Source organism: Mauremys reevesii, linkage group 8 (assembly GCF_016161935.1).
Source record: "Mauremys reevesii isolate NIE-2019 linkage group 8, ASM1616193v1, whole genome shotgun sequence".
In the NCBI taxonomy this organism is placed as follows: Eukaryota; Metazoa; Chordata; order Testudines; family Geoemydidae; genus Mauremys; species Mauremys reevesii.
Window position 1 is genome coordinate 94,911,871 of NC_052630.1, and position 25,564 is coordinate 94,937,434.

Here is a 25,564-nt window from a genome sequence, read left to right on the forward strand (position 1 = left end):
TTTACAATTGCAATGGTACATTGTCTTTTGAATGTAAATGCCGTTCTTCTGATTATCAGCTTTCTCTATTTGTAAAAGACCAACACTTATTATGGATGGCAATTCATTGATGTCAAATTTACTCTTTTTAATGGCAGAATTGGTTTGTGAACATTAGTATGTGGATATTCTCCACCTCCAATTTGCAAAATTATATGCGCTTTGACCCCATGTGATTTCGTTGGAGCTACCCATGCTTAAATGTGCTTAAGAGCGTTGCTGACTTGGGGTCTTGATTATTGCCATTGTGGTATAGGCAGGGCTCATGCATTTTTACCACTTCATAAGCACAGTCTACACTGCAGCTGTCACTACTAATACCATCAGTGGAGTGGCACAACTCCTCTTTTTGCTACTGTAGAAACAGGCAATGGCAGTTTGTGGAATGGGCTGAGAAGCAGGAAAGAGATGAGAAGAGACTAGCTGATTATTGCACATATTTTGTTATAGGAAAATATTCCGTCTCCCCTTATCATGTTGTAAGAGCAGTAACCTGTGATATTTTCATGCTGTGTAATACTACTAATGTAATGCTATTGGGATTAATACCTTTGGAGATTAAAGGCAATACTAGGCAACATTATCAGATGAACTTGTCAAATCTGACATCCAGTCCAATAGGGGGCAATGGTGCCTGTGAGAGGATAGGAAGACTAACAAAATTACCATAGTATTACATAGATTTTAGCTAGGAGAGAACCCTTTAAATACATTATAACTTTGAGTCTGAGACTGAAATTTAGAATTAACTCTTTTCCGACAGACCTATAGTGTATGTTTATGCCTAGGATGAATGGCAGCTTAATTTGTCTCAAATGTTTTTCTACCCTTTCTTCCCATTGCTTATTATTTATTCTGCTTTAATATATTCACAAGATTAAGTGGGTAAACAACATCACAACTACTTATTACTACACAGTCCACTAAACATAATGATGCCAGTTTCAAATGCCGGATGGTGCTGATTAGAGCTGTTATGCTAATATGCATTTGTTTGTTTTACCTTTACCACTTAACTTGCATACTTCACAAATTAGGGTATTAGCCTTTTTTTCTTACTGTTTTTATCAAGTGAAGGTAATTTGCCATCTTTTTCTATTTGAATTGTAAAGCTAATTGAACTTAATGGCTTTAGAAAAATCAATAATTTCCTACTGCTATTGATATAATGAAGCACATGTAAGAGATTATCCAATAAAGACACAAACCATTTAAATGAAGTATTCAACAGCACAATGAGCTATTTCAATTTTGTATATAGACAATTAAAGGGGCTTTCTCGCATGTGAAAAATAAAAATACATTTTAGTATGTTAAGGTTATGACATAAGCTACGCAATTCATATATAAGCTAACACTCCATTTTTAAATCACCCCGTACTGTCTTGATAATGTAACACATTTAGGATGCATTCATAGAATATCAGGGTTGGAAGGGACCGCAAGAGGTCATCTAGTCCAACCCCCTGCTCAAAGCAGGACCAGTCCCCAACTAAATCAAAATTTAAACTGAAAATGAAGGGGCTTATCTAACTAGGTGCCTATTACCTAGTGCCTCACAGTCTTTAATATATTTCTCATGAAATGTAGGTTTAGGCCCCCAGTTTGAACTATGGGTACGTCCACACTACCCACCGGATTGGTGGGTAGCGATCGATCTATCGGGGATCGATTTATTGCACCTCGTCTAGACGCGATAAATCGATCCTTGCCGCACTCCCCGTCGATGCCGGAACTCCACCAGGGCGAGAGGCAGAAGCGGAGTCAATGGGGGAGCTGTGGGCATCGATCCCGCACCGTGAGGATGGGAGGTAAGTCGAAATAAGATACGTCGACTTCAGCTATGCTATTCTTGTAGCTGAAGTTGCATATCTTGCATCAACACCCCCCCAAGTGTAGACCAGCCCTAAGTAAGGTGACTATTTCTGTTCTAGCTCAGTTTCTGCCTCTGGTTGGTGGCAGGCATTTAGGTTTTTACCCTGGAATGTACACCATTCTGAGGGGATGACACCACATTTTCTGTGTTGCAATTTGAACGTGGCCCTTGAATGTTTGAAGCAGCGGGATCTCTGGCATAAGCTGAAGGGAAATATCAATTCACTGTCAGTATCAATGGCCCAGTTATACCTTCCAAGCTCCTCCCTCTAAGAGAAGAAACCTGTGCAATTTCATGCTGTTAATTCTGCAATACAGTTCCCTGCAAAAGGGGCAGGGCATCAGTAGTTAATAAATCTCACTTTTGTCAAAACCTAATTCTTTAACAGAGGGTTGTTGGGGTTTTTTATGACTTATTAAACTTTATTTTTTATGGTCAGTTTTATAAAAAGTTATAAAAATCCCATCTTGAAGTGCATTTCAGGTCACCAAAAATATAACAGTTATGTATCTCTGCCAATGCAGCTGCTGCATGTTGGCACTATATCTGACAGCTGAAAATACTTTTAAAATAATATTGGGGGTGGGAAGAAAGAGTGTGCTTGTGCTTGTATAGGTGACAAATATTAAGATTTCCTCTCTCATTTGATATGTAATCTAAAATTTTCAAACTACCTGTAGCCACTGGCAGTCCCAACAATAATGTACTGGTCTGCAAAAAAAAAAAAAAGGCACTTCCAAGCCTTCAAATCTGAATCAACATCCCAAAATGGCATAAAAGGCATTAAAGTGCTCAATTTAGGGATCAAGTATAGTGAAACAGGAATGACAGGTATAAAATTAATGGCATTTAAATGACTGTTTCGTTAGAAAACAATTCTCTTGCAATATTTTACTGAGTTTAGGATACCCGGAGATCAATAACAATTCCCTTTATTTAAGACACTTGTGCTGTTTACTAAGTGATGCTTGGAAATGAGTCACTATTCATACTAAAGTTCTCTATAATAGCTAAGGAACTCAATTGCACTCTAAAGCTATGCTAGTTTGGCACTTGACACCTCTGAATTAATTCATGTGATGGAGGAAATGCTGAAGTTACAGAAGGCTGTCACTGTATTTGCTAGATAGAAAGGACAAGTCTGATGCATAGACTACTCAGAATATTAGATGGTGAAAAGTAGAGTGGTTGGAAAATGGAGTTTTTTCTGCAGAAAAATTCCAGCTTTTCCCCCAAAAAAATCAATACCCTAAATACTTCAGATGAAAACCAAATTATTTTGTTTCAGAAATGCTGTTGTGGTGGCTCATGTTCCACTTCATCTCATTATGCTGGGTTCTCTGTTTTGGACTACATCTCTCATGATGCATTGGGGTCTTAGTCAAAGTGAGGAAAAGCAGTTGGCATCACGGGCAATTTAATCCAGCTAGGTAGCCCGGCCTGTGTTGCAGAATGAGGATATGATGCAACTGAATTATAACACACATGGGGCATCAATGCAGGATATCTTCACAGAAGTGGTTTAAAAGCCAAAATATATTTTTTGAGGGGGGAGAACCATTTTCTGTGGAAAGCTGACACTTTTGTGAACATTTTCACATAGTTGAAAACCCAATTTTCCATTAAAAAAAAGTTTTGTTAGAAAATTTTCAGCCAGTCCTAGTGAGAAGTTTCTGACTGTACTATAAATTTCATAGTTTACTAGATGCATTTAACCCACTCAATAAAGTAAAAAAGGATACTTTGTGTTGTAATATGCTCGGTGCCTGACCTTGAATACACTGGGAGTTTTGTCGCAGGATCACACTCAAGGTCTTTATCCATTGATCTATGTAAAGCTTTCAGGTTGATGTTCACTGGAGGAAATACACTGGTAGAAAAAACTAGGAATAAAATACTTCACCCTTTTAACACTAGAAAAACTGTAGCTCTTATCTTTTCACCCACCCTTCAGCTGAATGTTGTGAAACAGGAGGAATATTAGGATTTCTTAGTAGTATATTTGCCTCATGACAGCATTCTGGGTTTTCATTCTTTACCGAGATTGAATTACAGTGGGCTAAGTGCAGAGAAATATTTCTTACCATGGTATACTGATCTCTCAGCCTCTTGCACTGACCTGATAACAGGCTAGCAGGAGAGAAAGCTATTGATTTTTTAATGCATTTATTTATATATAATATATATTTTAAACTAGCAGATGGCAATAGAGGACACTGAATATTTCTACAACTGAGACCTTTTCTTTCATTAAAAAGGTTAGGAAACCTGAGAGAAAATTTGGGGCATATATCATTGGGATATTGAAGGGTTTTCATAGAGTGGCTGATCACCCTACAGGTCCATTTACTTGAAAAACTGAAGCATTAAGCTTCAAAAGCCACAGCCCTCCAGTCCTGTCTCTATAGACATCTCTTACTGAGAACGAATAATGTATTTTATGTCAGCGAGGAAGACATCAACTAGGCCTTTGACCGTTATAATCTTTGCTTCTAAAAATTCTTCATCATGGAAACAACTGATGGAACTGAAAAGCTATCTAGGGGGTCTCTATTTTTCCCCTTTCAGCCTCTGAATTTAGCTTTTTTGCCAACAAAGGGGAAAAAAGCTGAAGAATCCCAAAGGTTCAAGGGTTGTAATTCTTGTGGGGTTTGAGAGATTAGACAGTGCTTTCCTTTTGGGCTAATGTGACAAACACTTGTGATTATTATCTTTGGCAGTTGTGGAGGTGTAAGATTTGGAACTAATTTCAGCTGGCTATGTCCAACCTTGCTGTGAATAACAGTAAATCTAGAAAATTTTGCCTTCCCAGCACAACAGTAACATCATATTCTTTTTACTAGGGAGACTGTGTGCCATTTTTCAGTCTTTACTGCTTATGTAAATTCATCCAGCATCCATTTGTTGCTGATTTTCTACACAGCTCATTGGGTGTGTAGTCTGCCCTCCTTCTTCCTATCATCTGGGCCCTGATGTTAAAATGTGCATATTAATCTTGATTTTAAGACATTCTACAGACACTGCATGCAAATGTACTGAGCGGTTTTAAAATTGGTTTTCTCTGTTTGTAAATGTAGTGTTCTGTGACTATTCAGGGGCAGATCTAACATATGCTCCTTGATATCTGACATTTTTCAAAGTTTCTAGCTAGGAGAATATTTGTAACATAACCATGTGTGCCTGTTACACTCCTTTTTCTCCCTTCCCTGTGTTTCTGAGGAGTGCCCACCCAGACCTTGCCTAATGTCAGGGTTGATCAAAATGTGTAAAATATTTGGGAGTGGGGGACAGATTGCTAATTTTCTGGAGTTTAAATAGAAAAGATTCATTATATATCCTGCCTTTCAATTATATATGATGCAGAAGGCATAAAGGGAGACTAAAATCGTGAATCCTCCCTCATTAAATTGTCTCTGCAGATTGCCACTCTTGAGCAGAGATGTGATACTCTAGAAGAGGAGATCCCCAGCTGCACTGCTTGTGCTTTGGCTCCTCGCACCAGATCCCTACTTTCAGTGAGGCATGGCATGTCTGTTGGCTGGAGAACCCAAGGAAGTGCTAGTGCTTTCAGTCCTCCTCCTGCAGCACTTGACCTCCCACTGCCCCCACTCTGCTCCCCGTAAGGATTTGCCCTGGTCCCTAGCTGTTGCTGGGTGTTCCAGTGAGATCGGGGAATGGGAAGAGTGGAAGGTGTTGGTGTTTCTAACGGTTCAGGGCTGGACTGTAACTTTACAATTTTCCCTTTACAATCCCTCCACCTCCTGAGCATCCCAGGGAATGAATGTGGGCTCAATCATCATTCTTCCCTGCTCACGACTTCAAGTATGGGTATGGGAGCGATAGATTGTTTTGGTGGGTGAGGAGAACCAAGATGGGACATGTAGGAGGAGCCAGAATGTGTCAGGATGGAAAGTGTGTGGAGGCAGGAGACTACTGAGAGCTGGTTGGGTTTTTTGTTGTTGTTTGCAGTGTCTGAGGTTAGGCAGTGAGGATCTCTGATTGACTGACCAGGAAATGCTGGTGAGAGTGAGGGAACATGTGAAGTTAGGGACTGATGAGGGTGTTTGCCTTCAAAGGGAAGACCTGCATCTCATTAGGACATTTACTCTTCAGGAGTTTTAAGTCATCACAGGAACAAGCAAACTCATCAACCTTTAGCTTCACTGTTCCCTCCTGGTTGCAGGACCCAGTTTTTCCTGTGCAACAACCTGCTCACACTTCTCACCTGCATACATGCCAGCACAGCACAGCCCCAAAGGTTCAGTCTGTGGATGCATCTTAGTGAATAGGGTGTGTAAGCGTGTTGTGGGAATTTTATAGTTTAACTTAGCAGTTGGATTTCCATAGGTTTGAACATTTGCTGTTCATCAGTGATGATGGTTTGAATTGCGAGTTCTACCTTAGCTGCAAGATAACATTTTTATGTGACAATATAGAATGTATGGTAATATATCCCTGGCTACCTAGGTGACATCATGGTTGTTGCTGTGTTGCACAACCAGAACATCACAGGGATAGTGGAGATAGAGTGCAAGTCCTCAGAATCCAGAAGTACGATGCCCTATCCCTCGAGCTAAAGGAAAACGACGGTTAGTGTAGGGCTTATGGCACAAACTTGAGCAATGCCGATTTCTTCCAGCAGAGGGCAGTAACACACTAACAATTAGTTCATTACGGTGTGGTCTACTACTCTTGTTCCTGCAGTGCCTAGCACAGTGGGCCCCATTTTTGGTTGGTCTCTAGCACTACTGTTATAAATACGACCAATAATAATTAAAATTCCTGTTATCTTTTTATTAAACACACAGGACTATAGGTTGTCATCATGTAGAAGTGCAAGCTTAGCTGCCTATTGGACACTCAGAGATGCCACAGTGTGAAATATAGATATTCCTTTTGTTGCCTTTACCTAAGGTTTAAAATTAAACCTCTCTGCTGGCTGCTGGACTCTCTTTTGCTACTGCCAGCCATGTGAACTCTTTCACATACGTTAATAAGCCTGAGTTATTCTGTGTAATTCTTGACGGAAGAAAAGTCAATCTTAGTCCTATTGCCTAATGGCTTCTATATATTGCAGTTAGCAAAGAAACACTGTGAAGTGATGGAGATCAAGAGTTAAATACATGAATTAAACAGAGACCCTCCAACCATACTCCATTAGACGAGAAACTGTCTCTAGATAGACACAACAAGATTTCTCTCTATACATTATGAGAGTAGCTCATTGATCCTCCAGGCATTTTAACACATTACAAGCACCCTAGCAATGTGGACAGAATATAATTTATCAATATCACTACTATTCAGATCGCTTCTACTGGAGATTGTGCTTGATTACGGATGTGCTACCTAGCATAATAAGATTTAAAGAAGTATAAGATGTGCAGTTTCTCTTTCCATCATGTACACGGCCAATCTTACAGCCTATTACTCTTCCGGGACTTAGACAAAAGCTTATAAAAATCTGCACAGATTTTAAAATATTAATTGTGTTTATAGTCATCTTTCCTCTGTAAAGATTTCTGCTTGTATCATCTATTTTGAACACCTGTACACAGTTTCTCTGGTCAGATGCTACCTATTTAATTTATAACCAGATGCCTTTTTTTGTGCACGTGATTTGTTCAGCAAATGTGTTTGTGTGGGGAATCCAGTAAAGCTTCTCTGGTGGATTAATGAAACAGAAGTGCAGCAGTAAACTTGATGGAATGGCACAAAGCTATTTAGGTTCTAATACTGTAGCTGAACCTATTTCACAGCTCTTGCAAGCAAAATTTCTTTATCTGTAATAGCCATGGAAAAAGAGCAGAGTCACCATAAAAGACTGCTTACAGTCTAAAATGTTAATGCTAGTGTTTTTATTCTTACAATATTTTTTATTTTATTTTATGTACATTTGGTATATATGGAAGAAAGGGGCTAACACACCTTGACCATTGCCTTCTTGTCCTCTTAAGTCCATTCAAAATATTGCTGCTAGAATCACCTTCCTATCTTATCATTTTGATCATGTTAGAACCACCCTTCTCCACCATATCAGACACAAATTTCTGGTCCTTTGCTTCTACGCCCTCCATAATTTAAATCCCTCCACTTATCCAGATTTAACCTACTGGGACAATGTACCCCTTTTACTTTTGCAATGATGGCAGCCACCCAGACTCAGACACTTCTCCCAAAATCACCTTCCTCATCACAGCTCCTTATGCTCCCCAAATCATTTTGTATAGCCACTATTCTGTCCACCTTCAAATCCTTCCTTAAGATCCACCTGTGTGTAGCCTGATCTTAGATTATGTATTAATTATATTGATTACTTAAGAATCCCCAGTTATCACTTTGAGGGTTGACAGGTTCCTGCCTCAAGATCAGGCCCAGTATTATTTAAATTATTATAGTTGGGAACCCCGATGTGCACAGTTGCAATACTCACAATATAGGAACTCTTTTATATTTACAAATATAGTTTATTAATACATTTAGCATAGTCACAAACACCCCAACTTAGTAAGATAGATAGAAATACTACAGAATGTACATCTACACATCTATGTACTCACACCATCTCCTGTAGAACAACCTGAAATGTTAGCCATCATCTTCCTCGTCACCATCACCTTCCCCATCATCGCCAGTGGCCATCATTCCGGCACCTCCCAAGGACAACATCTCTCTTTTCCACTGCCCCTAGGCTGGGAGGCCATTTTAATAATATGGTACGTTGACACCGTTATGTTTGATGCATATTCAGTAGGGTATTTTCCCTTCTCCTTATTTGTATTTCCTCACCTCACTGATGTTGGAGTGTCTTTTTCCTATCGGTTAGTATATCAATGATCTCAACTTATTATATACGTCAGTTCGTTACCATGGCCCCTTTGTGGTTAGATAGCACATTTATTATTTCTGTCCTAACTGGTTATTTCGGTTCTTTCCAAGTTCTAAGCTGTGGTGTACCTGTTAAGTTTAAAAGGGTATGAACTTAGGAAAGCCTCTATGCCAATCTGCTTTAACACATCCACTATGTTAAAGGTTGCAGTCATACACAGACCTTAAGTTTTAGCTCCATTTATCTAGGTGAAAGGTCCCAGGCATATATATGCTAACTTTGCCTTAGCTCACCATACAGAATGTGGCCTGCAGGTCCCTTGTGTTACTGCCAAAATATACCCTAATATAAACCTATTATAATAAAACAAATAATCAAACCTATAAGAAAATAAGAAACGTATAAGAAGATTACTGCTGAATATAATGCAAAGCAGAATATAATGAAAAGCAGTAAATATAATGAAAGCAAACTAGCCCACTGGGCTACACTCTGCCATGATGTCCAGGGTAAGCTGCTGAGGGTTAATGGCTAGACCTGTGGCCTGTTAGTGATTCATTAGTATCTTTTGCCCACCCCTTTTTCGGTTGAAAACAACAACCCACCTTGAAAACCTCCCAACTGCATGCTTAGCTAAGAACTTAAGCTATCTTCTGTTCCTTTACTTCTGCAACCTTACGTACCCTTGTCTTCCACCTTCCCTCTGCCTCATTGTGTTCTGCATCCACCTGTTATATCTTGTCTCTGCTTCAGGGATTGGCAACTTTAAGTGATAGAGGGCCACAAAATCCACAAAAACTCTTTTGCAGGCCAGACAGAGGGAGAACATTTAAGATTGATCCAGTTCACTGCCTTAGTAAAGTGGCTGCTGCCTCATCTCTCTCAGCTCAGTTCTGCTTCCCCATCAGCACAGGCTGCAACTCCATCCCCAGCTCTGGCTAATACCTCCCCATTGTTAGAACTGTGCCCTGATTCTCCCAAGGGCTGGAGAGGGAGGGGAGCTGGCCACAATCAGCCTGGCAATGGGAGATGAGAGCCAATGGGAAGGCATTCACCAGAGCAGGGTAGCGTGGGGCGGAGCCCCTCCCATGTGAGTGATGGAGAGGTGGTTGGGTTAATGGTGTTGCCAGCTGGAGTATGGACTCCTGTTCCCAGACCAGGTTCTGTTCCACTCTGAACCCCCCATAACTCCCCTCACTTGGAGCACTGTACCTGGCGCTAAGATGTAGATAGGCCTGAGTACTAATCAGTTGGGCCAGGGCCCATCCAGACCCACCTCTGGCTACAGTCCCCCAAGAATATTTTCACCAGCCACCGATGGGCAGGTTAAATAAAATGATCTGGTGAGGCGGGCGTGGTGCCCAGGCTGCCAGCCCCAATTTAGACTGTAAGCTCCTTGAGGTACGAACATTTTTTATTCTATGTTTTATGGAATACAAGGGAGTCCCAATCATGACTGAGGCCTTTGCAAACTACTGTACTATAAATAAGTGATAGAGCCAGGCATGGTGGGAACAACTAGTCTGTAAGCTTTTCCATGGAGCTCAGCCAATTCACCTCAGTCCTACCCTGCAACATTGCTGCTGTTCCAGTTTCAACCTCTCTTCGGCAAAGGGAGACCCAATTGTATTGAGCTACAGAGAGGGGTTTATTTGGATGTAGAAAGTGCCCCTTAGAGATTGGAGTGAAGCCACCAAAGAGATTGTGTACAATGATCTGTACATTCACTGTGATCATAAAAATAAATCCTTTCCATCCTCTGTAAACTGTGTCATTCTTTTGATTCTATTTGAACAACATCTTGTTAGCATCTCTCAATGGAGCTTGTGTGACCTTTCAAGAAAGGGCCTACAGTCAACTGTGTTTTTCTCTAGGGTGTGTTATCAATATGAAAAAGCCAGGGCTGGCTCCTTCTGAGTGAATAACTTAAACACCACAGTGATCATAACAATGGAGATTCTTTTCCAAAGAGAAGCAGAGAGCAGGATTTGAATTCTGTCACACGGTGTTTTGGACAGTTACGTTTATCACTGTCATTCTTTCAAATTCCCCAGATGCTGCCTTCACAGCTTTCACTCCACAGTTCACAGAAGCTTTCAGAACTTTCCCCATTCTGGCTGTCCTGTTCCTCATTTGTCTTCCTTCAAGTGGCTTGGGATGAGCCTCTACAGTCACCAGAGCTTTTGCATATAGGCTACCCAAAGCCATCGGTAGTCAGTATAATATCAGCGAGAACCCAGCTGTGGTTGTGTTCCTATTTTGGATGGTTTCCATAAAATAAATGATTTCCATTTTCAAATGCTGGATCTTACCAGCAATTCCTCTATGCGGTGATCCTAGTTTTATTGACTGACTTACCTATATAATTAGTTTTGTCACAGACACATACACGCACTCCTCAATTCTGTAACGTATTATACACATAGATTTCTTAGATCTTCGTATTCCTTCTGCCATTTTGTATATGTCTTGGAGCTGTGCGTGTAATTCCCAGCTCATGTAGACATACTCACTCTAGCTCTCAACAGGCTGGTGCACAAAAAAGTTGTGTAGCTGCTGTTGCATGCATGGCAGCATGAGCTATAGCGTGGCTAGCCTGTGCTGAGGCTGCCCATGGTACCCTGGCTACTAGAGTTGCCTCCTCTGAGGTACAGAAAAAAAAACCCAGGACTTCTGGGATGATCCTGAGCCCATGAAACTGGACAGCTGGCAGTGTGTGCTGGCCACTGTTACAGATTTCCCAGAACAGCTACCTCAGAAAAAGGATGATTCTGGGAAAACCTGGACAGGTGGCAACCCTAGTGGTTACACTAGTATTTTTCACATGCTAGATTGATGGGAGCTAGCATGAGTATGTCTTTGTGAGCTGGGAGTCACACCCCTAGCTCCTAGTGTAGGTGTAGCGTTTGAGTATACAGTCCTGGATGTGCTTACCTCCAGCCTGAACTATGTAAAGACCTGGGGCATGTTATCATCAGTCATTTGAGTCTAGAGTGGAGCAAAAGAGTATATGATGCTTACTGTTGTTTCATTGTCTCACTGAGTGGCAAGATCCAAGTTTTCAATCCTCCCACACCTTCCAAGACACTAGTTTTAGGAGATCCTTTTGGAAGTTCTCCCTTGAGATCTTGGTGGATGCAAAGGCAAACACATTTCCTCTTAGCAGGTTGCTTTGATCACACACAGCTTTACCTGTGTCACGTAGCCTTTCTGCAAATATTACCAGACCATATATATATAAAGCAGAGCTGAGCCAGAAAGTCTGAATCCAGAGCTGCGGGTTTCATTTAACCAGGGGCGGCTCCAGGCTCCAGCACGCCAAGTGCGTGCCTGGGGTGGCAGGCAAGTTGCCTTCGGCGGCATGCCTGCAGAGGGTCCACTGGTCCCGCGGCTTCGGCGGACCTCCTGCAGGTGTGCCACCAAATCCATGGGACTGGGGACCTCCCACAGGCAAGCCGCCGAAGGCAGCCTGCCTGCCGTGCTTGAGGCGGCAAAATACCTAGAGCTGCCCCTGCATTTAACTCTACTCTCACTCTGCTTGCCAACACTACAGTCTTTAATGTGTTCACTCTAAGATAAAATGACTCAGACTTTGATTTATTATAATATTCCCATGTTTTTGTTTCTGTTCCTATAATTCTTCCATTTTATTCCTCATACTTTACTCTCCCCCCCGCCCTTTCACGTTTTTGGTTCGAGAGAAGCTTTTCTGAACAGAAAAATGACTGCCCAACAAAAGAGTGTCCAACAAATGGCATATTCTGCTTTAGCCCTTGTTTGTTTTGTTGTCCATTTATTAGTCCTTCCCGGGGCTTCAGATTTCAGGCAATTTTTTGTGAAACTAATATTTGTTATAGAAGTTAGACCAATGCTGTGCCAGTGTAAAGGCTTCATGATGATGAAAAAGATGAATATAAACAAATAACACAAGTATGTAGGGACAGAATTAGAAAGGCCAGGGCACAAAATGAGATCAAACTAGCTAGAGCAGGGGTTGGCAACCTATGGCATGTGTACCAAAGACGGCACGCAAACCGATTTTTAATGGCAAGCTGCTGCCTGCCGAGGTCCCGGCTGCCAGCCCCACTCAGCCCACTGCCGAACCCAGACCGGTGGATGATCTGGACAAACTAGAGAAATGGTCTGAAGTTAATAGGATGAAATGCAATAAGGACAAATGCAAAGTAGTCCATTTAGGGGCTGGTCTACACTAAGGGGAAAAATCGATATAAGATACGCAACTTCAGCTACGTGAATAACGTAGCTGAAGTCGAAGTATCTTATATCGATAACCCTGCCACGCCGGGATCGATGTCGGGGCTCTGTCGCTCCCGCGCTGCCACGGGTCCGGGATCGATCGATATATCGCGTCTAGATGAGACGCGATATATCGATCCCTGAAAAATCGATCGCTACCCGCTGATACGGCGGGTAGTGTAGACGTAGCCTAGGAGGGAACAATCAGTTGCACACATATAAAATGGGAGATGACTACTTAGGAAGGAGTACTGCAGAAAGGGACCTGGGGGTCATTGTGGACGACAAGCTAAATATAAGTCAACAGTGTAACATGGTTACAAAAAAAGCGAACATCATTCTGGGATGTATTAGCAGGAGTGTTGTAAGCAAGACTTGAGATGTAATTCTCCTGCTCTACTCCACGCTAAATAGGCCTCAACTGGAGTATTGTGTCCAGTTCTGGGCACCACATTTCAGAGAAGATGTGGACAAATTGGAGAAAGTCCAGAGAAAAGCAACAAAAGTGATTAAAGGTCTAGAAAACATGACCTATGAGGGAAGATTGAAAAAATTGGGTTTGTTTAGTCTGCAAAAAAGAAGACTGAGAGGGGACATGATAACAGTTGTCAAGTATATACAAGCTTGTTACAAGGAGGAGGGAGAAGAATTGTTCTACTTAACCACTGAGGCTAGGACAAGAAGCAATGTGCTTAAATTGCAGCAAGGGAGGTTTAGGTTGGACATTAAGAAAAACTTCCTAACTGTCAGTGTGGTTAAGTACTGGAATAGATTGCCTAGGGAGGTTGTGGAATCTCCATCGTTGGAGGTATTTAAGAGCAGGTTAGACAAACTCCTATCAGGAACAGTCTAGATAATACTTAGTCCTGCCATGAGTGCAAGGGACTGGACTAGATGACCTCTTGAGGTCCCTTCCAGTCCTATGCTTCTGTGATGAAAATGTGGTTAATACAATTAATCTTACACACAGAATAACAACTCATTTTATGTCTAGCATTCAGAAGTTTAGAACATTTTACACAGGATGTACCAATTAATACTGAGCACTTATAGTAGTTTACAGCTTCAAATCACTGTACAAGCATTGGCTAATTACTATAGTAAAATTGTGGTATTGTATCCAACAGTAACCATTAGATTTCATGCTTATCTAATGTAAAACAGGTAATAAAAATATACTGCAACTTTTTGAAAATGTGACCAAATGAACTCATGTAGTTTACTTCTGAATAAATGCATTTAGAGACATAGCGTCCATAAGAGCTTTTAATGAACGTTAAAACACTGAACAGAGAAAAAATCCCTGTAGGTAATTTGTTTGAAGGATATTAATGTTAACAGAGAAGCAGAACATAGGGTTTTACAGACTGAAAGAAATCATTGGCCCATCAAGTCCTGTAAACTTGCCTTTGACAATGGGCAACTCCTGGTGCTTCAGAGGAAGGTAAAAATCTCCTGTGATGCATCTGGCAATTTTACAGTGCTGTACATGTGGGGGTGCTAAATTGCTTCTTTATTTCTGCTTATACCCTAAAACACTGTATTACTCCTATAAACTGTGTTAGTTATAAATATTCTTATGGGTTATGAAGTTATCAAGGCCTGTTGAAAATCCAGTAAAATCAACATATTCTGTAAGGTGTGTATTTATCCATGGATTTCTAAGGTGATCGTCAACTTGATATCTAGAAACCCATCAGGATGGTGTGTAGGCTCCATACTATGTGAAGAAGTATTTTCTTTGTGTGTTAATTGTCCCTTCCATTCATTTCAAGTCACCTTTTTGCACTCTGATGTGACAATAAATTCTCCTTTCTGAGATAAATAAACCTATTTTTGATCACTTATATGTAAATCTCACACATTCTACAGTCCCAACAATAAAGATCTGGGGTGAAATCCTGGCGCCACTAAATTCAATAGCAAAATTCCCTTAACTTAAATGGAATCAGAATTTCTCCCCTGACTGTGAAAATACAATGTTCTATAATACCACACTTTATAGAACAACACAGAAAAAGGAAGAAAATGTGCCAAAAGCATAACCTGTTGTGTCTAATCATGTCTTGTACAGAATTCAAAATACCAAGGGATCATGTACGGTGGGCAGTGTTGGCGTACAATACAGTAACTCTGTGCTGACTCTAAGACTTAAGCTTTGGGATTTGCCTTGCAAACAGAGAGTACTTTTCAGAGGGGGAAAAATCCCTTTTAGATTTGAATCATATTAATTAAAGATTTTCTTCATTCCTTAAGAGACAGATATTACGCACGATAGAGACTCCTTTCTCTGTCTCACTTCCTCTTTTCACAATTAACTGCCAAGGTTCAATCATCCCAGCCAGAAGTCTTGAATCCCAGTTGTTTAGTCTAATCCCTGTTTTGCACTCCTTGCATAATACCCTGGGCCACACAAAATGATGGCTATATGCTCCACCAATATGTACTGATGGTACATGCTGAAGGTCATGGGCGGTGATGGTTGTTATTAATTTATACTAGAACAGCATCAACCAACTCCAGCTCAGATTGAGGCCCCATTGTGGTGGGCAGTCTATGTTCACACAGTAAGAGAGAGTCCCTTCCCTGAAGAGTTTACAACCTAATAGACAAGACAGAGCGAGTGGGAGAGTGGAGGTATTACTAGCCCCTTTTTACAGATGGAGAGCTGAGGCCCAGAGGGAGTAGGCCCTGGATCACTTAGGAAAGCTCTGGCAGAATGAAGAATTGAGTCATGATCTCTCGAGTCCTAGTCCAGCACCTTATGGGGCAGGGATAGCTCAGTGGTTTGAGCATTGGCCTGCTAAACCCAGGGTTGTAAATTCAATCCTTGAAGGGGCCACTTAGGGATCTGGGGCAAAAATCAGTACTTGGTCCTGCTAGTGAAGCTGGACTCAATGACCTTTCAAGGTCCCTTCCAGTTCTAGGAGATTGGTATATCTCCAATTATTATTATTATTTTATATAACCATCCTTCCTCTCTATGGTTTTGTATTATTTAATTAGCCAAAAAATGCAAATTGATTTAATTAAAAAATAGTAAATTTCTAATTTCAACATAGATTAATTCAGTGGCTGTGGAAATTTTGAATAATGGATAATAGACATCTGTAACTCCTTTTCCTAACAGATGTGTTTTCATTTACACAGCTGTGAACAAAAATTATATTTATATTTTTCTTGATGCATAATTTTTAGCCTAGAAACAGACTTCACATTAGCATTAAACTGCCAACAGGTGTCGTTTTCTGGTTTGTAGAAATAATCCTCTTTGGCAAGAAGTCAGTATATTTTTTTCCCCCAGACATGTTTGCTTCCTTTAAAACTTCTTTTAAAATTATTTTACCCTTGATTAAACAAATCCTCCAAAGGCTTCATTATCCTGGCACTAGTATTATCTGATTGAATATTTCAATCATAAAATCTTTTGGAGTGTTTTAGCACTTTACACTGGGGACTCAACAGGGTTGTAGAGGTGTGCTCACAAGATTTTGAGGGATTGTTGTAAGAAATTCAGATGATTTAAAATGCACAGAGTTCATTAGAGATGTAGACACCAATGATTATTGTAACTGTTGATTAGAATAAATTTCATTGGCTCCTTCCAAAGAGAGAGAATCAAATGCAACTGCTTTGGGACCCAGTTCAGCAACGCATTTAAGCATGCACTTAATTTTAAGCATGTCAGTAGTGCTGTTGACTCCAGTGGAGCTATTCAAGCATTTAAAGTTAAGCATGCGCTTAAGTGCCTGCCTGAAAACCTTGCATCCTGTGAAATCTCTTAGGGGCAGAAAACTTGTCAGTCGCAGTTTTCCCTGCCTGAAATGCTCTTTCCAAGTCCATTTTTGTGCTAGTATCAGAGGGGTAGCCGTGTTAGTATGGATCTGTAAAAGCAGCAAAGAGTCCTGTGGCACCACAAAAGCTCATGCTCCAATATGTCTATTAGTCTATAAGGTGCCACAGGACTCTGCTGCTTTTGTGCTAGTGTTTCCTTTGAAATGTAATGTTGCTTCATGTATCTTTCCAATGGTGATTCTTACATAGTGTCAAAAGAGTTAGGACACCTTCAATGGCAATTGTTGCATCAAAAAGTACAGTAACTCCTCATTTAACGTTGTAGTTATGTTCCTGAAAAATGCAACTTTAAGCAAAATGATGTTAAGTGAATCCAATTTCCCCATAAGAATTAATATAAATGAGAGGGTTAGGTTCCAGGGAAATTTTTTCCCCAGACAAAAGACTATCTATATATCTATATATATCTATATATATATACACACACACACAGAGTATAAGTTTTAAACAAACAATTTAATACTGATACACAGTGATGATGATTGTGAAGCTTGGTTGAGGTGGAGGAGTCAGAGGGTGGAATATTTCCCTTACTGCTAAATGATGAACTAGCAATTGGCTGAACCCTCAAGGGTTAACTCCCTCTACAAGGCAGCAGGAATGGAGGGAGATATGCACATTTCCCCTTTAAATACACTGCCTTGTTAATTAGATCAGCTTGCTGAGACCACAGCTGGTGAAAGTTCCCCCTGTCCTGATCCCTGGTGTGCCCCCCCCCCGCTCTATGGAAGGTGCGGTAAGCGGGGTGCAGGAGCAGGGAGGAGGGGGACACCCTGACATTCACCCTCCTCTTCCTTCCCTTCCCCCGGCACAGCAAGCAGGAGTCTCAGGGAGCAGCTCCAAGGCAGAGGGCTGGAGCAGCACATGGCAGTGCGGGGAGGGACAGCTTCAATTGTTAGCCTGCTGGGCAGCTGCTGCACAGGGAACTTAGGGGAGCAGAGAGCTGATGGGGGAGCTGATAGGGGGCTGCTGGTCCACCCTGGTTCCAAGTCCCCACCAGCTAGCTGCAATGGGCTGCTCTTCCTGCAAGCAATAGACAAAGCAGGTGGCTGCCAAAGGACATTATAAGGGAGCACTACACAACTTTAAAGGAGCATGTCCCCTAATTGATCAGCAATGTAACAACATTAACCAGGATGACTTTAAGTGAGGAGTTACTGTATGTACTTTCCAGACCATGTTCTTCTCAGTCAGACTTGCCGTGGATACCGCACAGATGCTGTTGTTATGTTAACCTTTGTCATTTATTGTGATTGTGCAGCAGGCACATTTCTAGTAATGAAGGCAGATGGGTTCCCATTATTAGGCTGATTTTCCTGCATCACATCTTTCCAAAAACTCTTCTCCACTTGAGTAATCACCGAGCATATGTATTTGGTCACAGAAAATATCATGGCTAACATGAGCTAAAATACCATAGAATAAATCTATTAAAGTTTGATGCTCTCTAAAAAACTCCCATTTCTTTATTCTGTTTTGTATTATCTCCTTATTCAGAAGACAAAGTTCCCAAGCTTATGCCTGTGCTTAACTCCTAAGCACGATAGCAGTTTCATTGAAATCAATGGGACTACTTACATGTTTAATATTAAGCACGTGTGTAAGTGGTGGCAGGATCAGGGCCACCGGGAATAAATAATTCCTGAGGGAAAGCAGGACAAAACATCCTTTCTGGCTTCACCCTTCAGTATGCTCCCTGTCAGTTCACTGAAGCAAAAAGTTTAAAAGTTAAAGCAGGACTTTTGATAGGCTAATCAGGACCCTATAAAAAATGCCAACTGTAATACTATTATAGTCTTTCAACCCCCAGCTCTGCCACACACACACACACACACACACACACACACACACACACACACACACACGTGCACAAAAGGAATATATGAAAGATTTTGATATATATATTTTAAGCATTAGACCCTTGGGCTTATATTACCGAGTCTGAGTTTCTCTGTAGCTAAGAACTACTTGTTAAGGTTGCTCTGCTTATTTCGGGCTCACATTAGGTTTCATGAACTTTAATGAACAGTAAGTAATAAATTCGTTGAGGAAATTGGGTTAGCGTGTGATTAACATTCAGAGTGATGCAGATGAGTGTACCAATAATGGGAACATGTGCTCACATCGTGATGAAATGCAGATTAGAGGCCCTGGAGCAAGCCCAAGGATGTGGGCCAGCACAGCTTCATCTCCGTCAGCTTTAATCTTATCTAAAGTGAGCGTGCTACCGGTCTGCAAGAGGAATCTCAAATCTTGGAAAAGCACTAAATACAACTTTTTGTTTTCTGTTGGAGGCTATTAAAACATTTTCTTGAAAATCAAAGCTCCACAACATAAAAAAAGACAAGATATCGCGTCTAAAACAATATCACTAACAGTGGGGAAGAGAAGGAAAAAACGGTGTGCCTGACTCCTCTTGATTTGGTTTGGCGTTTATAACACGCTGCGTTACTGAATAGTCATTTTAGTCAATTGAAACCCAGCTGAGCCTTGTGGTCTTGTTACAGCTTGTGTGTATGAAACAGAGAATCAAATCCAAACCCACACTTTTAAATGAAGTGCAAAGTAATGCCATAAAGGGAAGGTATACATCCATTTCAAATGATAATCTGTGAAGCTGGGCAGAAAATGATGAGCACTGAAGGTCATATGAAATTGACCTTGGAAATGTTGTTTATCGTTAGGAGCTCAGTTGCAAGGCCTTTCTGCTTATTCAGGTTTTTGCCTGAGGGGGTGTCTTGAGGTGGGAATTTAAGTCAGAGTTTCTTTGCTTTTAATCTGAATTGTTTTCCTGGGGAGTCTTGTACTTTGGCACTTATGGCAATAGTGCTGCTTGGTGAGGATGGCAGGCAAGCAGGATTTCTCCCATTGTGTCATTGGAGATATTTACATGGTCTTTATAACAACATAATTGTATGTGCTTAGTAATGGTGATTGGCAGGTGTCATAAACTGGAGGGAAAAAATGTCCATGTCTTTGTAGCAAGTATCTATGTCAGAAGAAGAGATCTTGTCATTTTTGCCTGATTTGGAATTGTAGCAATATATTAAACTGGATAAAAGAATAAATGAGTCACATGTTATGCAAGGCAGCTGAGCTATTTTTGAAACATGGCAGCACCAGAAAAGTGTTTGTCATTTTGTTATGCATCAAAATTTGCAGTAAATGAAGGGGAAGATGGGGGTGAGGGGGAATAAATCGAAATTAACTGAGGTTTCTCTGGAAAAAAAAATATGAACAGATTCATGTGGCGCCTAAAAATTCTCAGCCATTTAGAGTGATCAGAAGTTCCCTTAATTTAGCAGAACCTTTGTCAGTATACATTACAGGTTGCTTAACTAATCCGAAAGCAGGACAAAGGCATTAAGTGCACCGCCACTCATCAGTGGATCAAAGTCCTTCACAGATCAGGGATATTACAGCAATATTTCATTTCAGTAGACAAGAAACCCCTGGACTCATACGCTCACTTCCTGTGTGTCTTTCTTGTTCCCATCTGAAAAATGTGGATAATAGCAGCCATCCACTTTTTTGCTGTTTTTATCTGTACAAAAATCTTATGGTTTTACTTGACCACTGACATGTAAAATCGTTCAGTTCTCTTAAGCACTGTGATCCAGGAATCTCTTTGTGCCAACTGGCAAGGGGCATTGAGGGGGTGCATAGAGGTTACAGGAATCTCCTGAGTCTGGTATTAGCATTCCAGCTCACCAAAAGCATGTTATGTGAGGTCTCTAATAAAAGTCTGTGTTGCTCCGAACAGGGATGGTGTCCCGAGCCTCTGTTTGCCAGAAGCTGGGAATGGGTGATGGGATGGATCACTGGATGATTACCTGTTCTGTTCATTCCCTCTGGGGCACCTGGCATTGGCTTCTCTGGAAAGACAGGATACTGGGCTAGATGGACCTTTGGTCTGACCCAGTGTGGCCGCTCTTATGTTCCTACCAATATCCTTGTAAAATGCATGTGCAGTTACTATGTAAGGAGTTATGTATATATACTTCAAATATGTTCTTAAAGTCTGTACCTAGGGACTGGTCACCAGCAAAGGTGAAAAACAGGCTTTCTGACACACAAGAAATGTATATTTTTTCTGGCCATTTAAATGTAAATTAAGCATTGTGTGGTTCATAATTGGTCGCTGCTCCCCAGTCTGAACCAAATGCAAATGAAGTATTGTGAGAACTTCAAAGAAAGAAACTAATGGGAAGAGAAAAACAGAGAGGCGGGTGGAAGGACCCTATCTGGAAATGCATATCAAAGGTTTGCTGCATCATATTTGGGGGCTAAGACACTCCATCGCCCTTCTCTGAGGAAGTAAATCAACAGCGAGTTTGCCTCATGAAAAATGGGTCTTAGCCAGGCTTGGTTGAAAACCCTGGAGACAACTTTGGATGAGAGAAACTTTTTTAGACAGAACATTACCTGTTCGTTAAGTTTAGACTCTAGAAAGCGTGTCATGATTTTGGTTTGTATGTAACCATTTGTTTCCAATAGTCTTACTCGCTGTCATTTGAATCTCTGTTCTTTGATAAGAAATGTCTTGTCTTCATTATATATATATATATCTAAATGCTGTAGTGTTAAGCAAAGTGGTGGTCCTCAGCTGAATTTTACAAGTTGGTGTGAGCTGTTCCTTTGGGAACACCAGGCCAGATGATTCTGTGAGCGTTCAGTGGATAAGGGGCTGGATGCTACAGGGTACACTCGGAGGGCTCGGGAGATGGTGTGTATCTAACTTGTGCAAGAGGAGCGAGGCGTGTGAGGTCTGGAAGTCAGTTGCCAGAGGCTGGTGATGTCGGGGAGTTGATCCACAGCGGACTGCTTCATGCTAAGGACAGGTTGTGGTGAGGTGCCTTGCAACCCTGTGTACCTCTGGCGAGCATCACAAGGGCTAACAATACAAGTTGTCTCTCTCCGCTGTACTCTGTTGCATAACATAACCATGGGCCGTCGTTTCAAATGCAAGTTCTGTGTCTGCAGGTAGTTACATAGTGAATTTGGAGAGCAGAGCATGTCTTCACTACGGTGTTAGCTCGAGCTATAGCTTGAGTTTTGCTCCTAACCCAACCCTGGCCCCCACACACAAATCTCTAGCTCAAGTTAAATGCGGCTTTAAGCTCCAGCTAGCTGGGTTGTGATGCGGTAAAGGTTGAAGCTCCAGTGCTGCTGACATTGTACCTAGCTGTTAATTCAATCACTCTGTGACATTTGAATGTAGTTTGCAGTGTGGTCACTCTCACTGAAGTGAGGCCAGCTCGAGTACAGGTCTGTTGCATCTTACGCACATTTAACATGCACGATTTCAGCTTCTTCACGTGGTCGGCAAAAGAATAAGAAAGAAAAATAACGATTTTAATACTGTACCTGTAGTGCAGGCGATTCCGTTCACCATTACGCTCAATGTAATTGACTATATGCAATTTTCGCTTTACGCGCTGACTGCGGAATATAACCCCAGCGTAAGATGCGACCGACCTGTATACTATATTTCAGAGACGACAAGTCCATATAGGCAAAGGCCGGGGGTTAGGAGGGGTAGAAGTGAATATAGACCTAAATATTTTTGTTTAACATTGTTTTGTTCGGTGATGAGTTTTGAATTACATCTGAGCTTCTAATAAACCTAAGCAATTGCTAAGAGATGCAGTCCTGGAACTATCTGAAAGCAGCAGTTGCTTATATTTATTTAGCTGTATGGATGACTTCCACATCTAGGTCTATGCACATAAAAAGCTTATTTTCCAGCACGGGAGCATATTGGATGTGGAGTTGTTCCAGTTCATTTACTGAAGGCATTTCTATCAGCTGGGAGCAATATCTGATCCACTCAGTCCTGCAAGTGACTAACCAGATCTGGCTTGGTTTGGAAAGTGAATCTCGCATAGGGTGAATGGAGACAAAAGGAATGATCTATAAGCGGGGACATAGCCATGTTCACCAGCTAAGCTACATGTGGCGATGGAAGGGCAATGTGTTAAAAGCCACCTGGCTTACCGCACATTTAAATGGAAAGCCTCACTGATCAAGTGCTGGTCATGTTTGGCTATGTTGTATTACAGCTCTTGTGCTCTGGAGGAAAACTAGCAGATAATAAATCCAAGCAATGTGTTCAGGCTATGCAAAAATTAAGGAATTTCATAGTAAGCTTTTCCCTATCCAAATCTTTAAAATTCAGCAAGCCTTTTTTCGTCCTAGGTCTTGAGATGTTAATGACTTTGACTAATTGTCAACACCACCAATTACTATGACTGATACCTTATCATTTCCCACAATGAGCAATGCTAATTAAAATTGATTGTGCTGCTGTTCTGGCACAGCAGCAAGTTCCCTTTTTATTTTTTGTTTAAACATGAGCTTATTGTGCCGATTTGGTGATTTAAATAAGGAAAGCTCATTATTCTGATGTTTATTTTCTAGTGGGGATTTTGAGCCACATTGGAAGGCAGTTACCAGTGTCAAAGAAATCGAAGAGCTTAAAAAGAATGCCTTTTTGGAGTATCAAAACACATGCTAATAATAATATTTCGTACTTTCATGCCTTGGCACTTTATAGTTTCAAATTACTGTACAAACATCGATCCTCACAACACCCCTGTGAGGTAGGTAAATATTCCTTCTTTTTTACAGACATTGAAAACGAGACACGGGGGCCTGGATTCTCCCTTATATCAGTGTAAACCAGGAGTACTTCATGTTAGTGAAATTATACTGGTGAAAGACAGATATAAGTGAGATCAGAATCAGAGCCAGAATGGTTAAGTGACATGCCAGGAAATGCTATAAAGGAAATGACTTTCTCAAGGCTTAGTCAAGCCTGGCCTTGTACCTCCCACTAATCTCTGAAGACCTGCTTCTTCCAAGGTCGATTCAAGAATTTTTTATTATAGCTCAAAAATCTGTTTCTTTGCTGGATTATTGTCTCCTATCTGTTGGCCTGGCTTGGCCTCTCCTGAATGGTTGGCAGCTGGTTGAAAATGTTTATCAAAGTGTTTTTCAGTGGAAAATGTGGCTTTCGGCTAAACAAATTGTGTGAGACGTGCCTGCTTTTCACAGACAAAGTCTTCTGTTTTTTGTCAAAAAGCTGAAGATTTCAGCCGAAAAACAGAATATTTTGATTAGTATATGGCTCATGGGAGCTGTAGTTCAGTTGCCTTATGTCCATGGACTGGGATCCCCAGATGGATTTCATCTCCTGTGATGCACCAGTTCCCCTCACCAAAATGGGAGGGCATGGTACATTGTGGGAGAAGTAGCACAACAGGGAGTCTGGTCTATAGAGAAGAATAGGAACATGGGGCAACTGAACTACAACTTCCATGAGGCACTGCAGTGACATTTCCAAAACAGAAATATTTTGCATTTTGAATTTTTGCTAAAAAGTCTAAATTTCCCATGCAAAGCTTTGAGGAAAATGAGGTGTGTGTGTGTTTTCCCCTACATTTTCTGTGGAAGAAATCCTCATTTTCTGACTACATCTAGTGGGGCCTCTTCAGAGTGGCCAACTCCAGCTAATCCTATGAAATTCTTGACTTCTCCTCTTGGAGAGTGATATGATCTAAACAAATTGATTCATACTCTGATCACTATTAAAGAGCTAAAACTTATTAGCAGTTACCACACAGAGGTGTGAGGATATTCCAGTGTTTTCCTAAATTTAGCATAAGAAATAACAGTGATATCTCAAATATTGTGGCATGATAGCTGTTAGTGAGTGGTGACTTGTACTATGGTTTGGAATTCTGCATGCACATTTCACAAGTGCTAAAGGATCATTTTCTGGCAAACAAGGTTTCCATTATACATTGACAGTAATTGTCCCACATTGGAATGGGCCTTTGTGTTGTCCCTACATTTAAGTTTAAATGAAAGAATCTTTAAGTTAAAAAACAATTATACCTTTACTGAAAGATTTTAAAAAAAAGTTATAATGTCAAATTACAATTGTTGCAAGAAGTCCCATCCGCCCACAGTCCCCTGGCTATAGGTTGAAACCAACATATATATATATATATATATATATATATATATATATATATATATATTACACACATACACACTGCACAGAAATGTCAATATAAAATAATCACAACTGGTAATTAAACATATAATCAGCAAGAATTCAGTTTCATACAATGTTCTCTTATTATTTGCAGCCTATTTGCAGGGCCGGCTCTAGATTTTTTGCCGCCCCAAGCAAAAAAAAACACCCTCCGAGAGCGCAACTGCCAAAGCAAAAAAACCAAAATACTTCCTGGAATGCCGCCCCTGGAATTGTGCCGCTCCAAACACGTGCTTGGTTTGCTGGTGCCTAGAGCCAATCCTGCCTATTTGACAATGTGGATTTTCCCTGTGGGCCTGATACTCTTCTGATACTGTTGTCAGTCAGGAGTGACTCCATACAGTCACTGGACTAATGCTGGTGTGATGTGTATGTGAGCAGAATCAGGGCCGGTATGACTGGCTCAGATTCTACAGAAGTGTTTGATCAGTGTGTGAGTGTAAAGGTGTTCCGCTGAAAATAACCAAAAGTGGTGCTCTCATCATGTTGTTTTTACAAAAGCCTGATGCTGGCCTTACAGCCATTGGTTCTACTCCAGGCTCTGCCACCAAGCTGCTGTGTGACCTCACTTCATCTCTCTGTGCCTCTGTTTCCCCTCCTAACCTTTGTCTATCTTGTGTGTTTAGAGGGTAAGGTCTTAGCACAG

At 41.0% G+C, this 25,564-nt stretch overlaps 1 protein-coding gene across 13 annotated transcripts in view; it reads left to right on the forward strand.

The window, feature by feature from the left end:
* Positions 1-25,564, forward strand: part of DAB1 (DAB adaptor protein 1) — a 684,943-nt gene that overhangs the window by 295,482 nt on the left and 363,897 nt on the right. The window contains exon 1 of one of the 13 annotated variants that reach the window (XM_039485617.1): positions 21,105-21,119. The exons of the other annotated variants lie outside the window; for them this stretch is intronic. The gene's annotated coding sequence lies outside the window, so the exon portion shown is untranslated. Of the gene's footprint in view, positions 1-21,104; positions 21,120-25,564 lie in introns of those variants that run through there. 13 annotated transcript variants of the gene reach the window in all.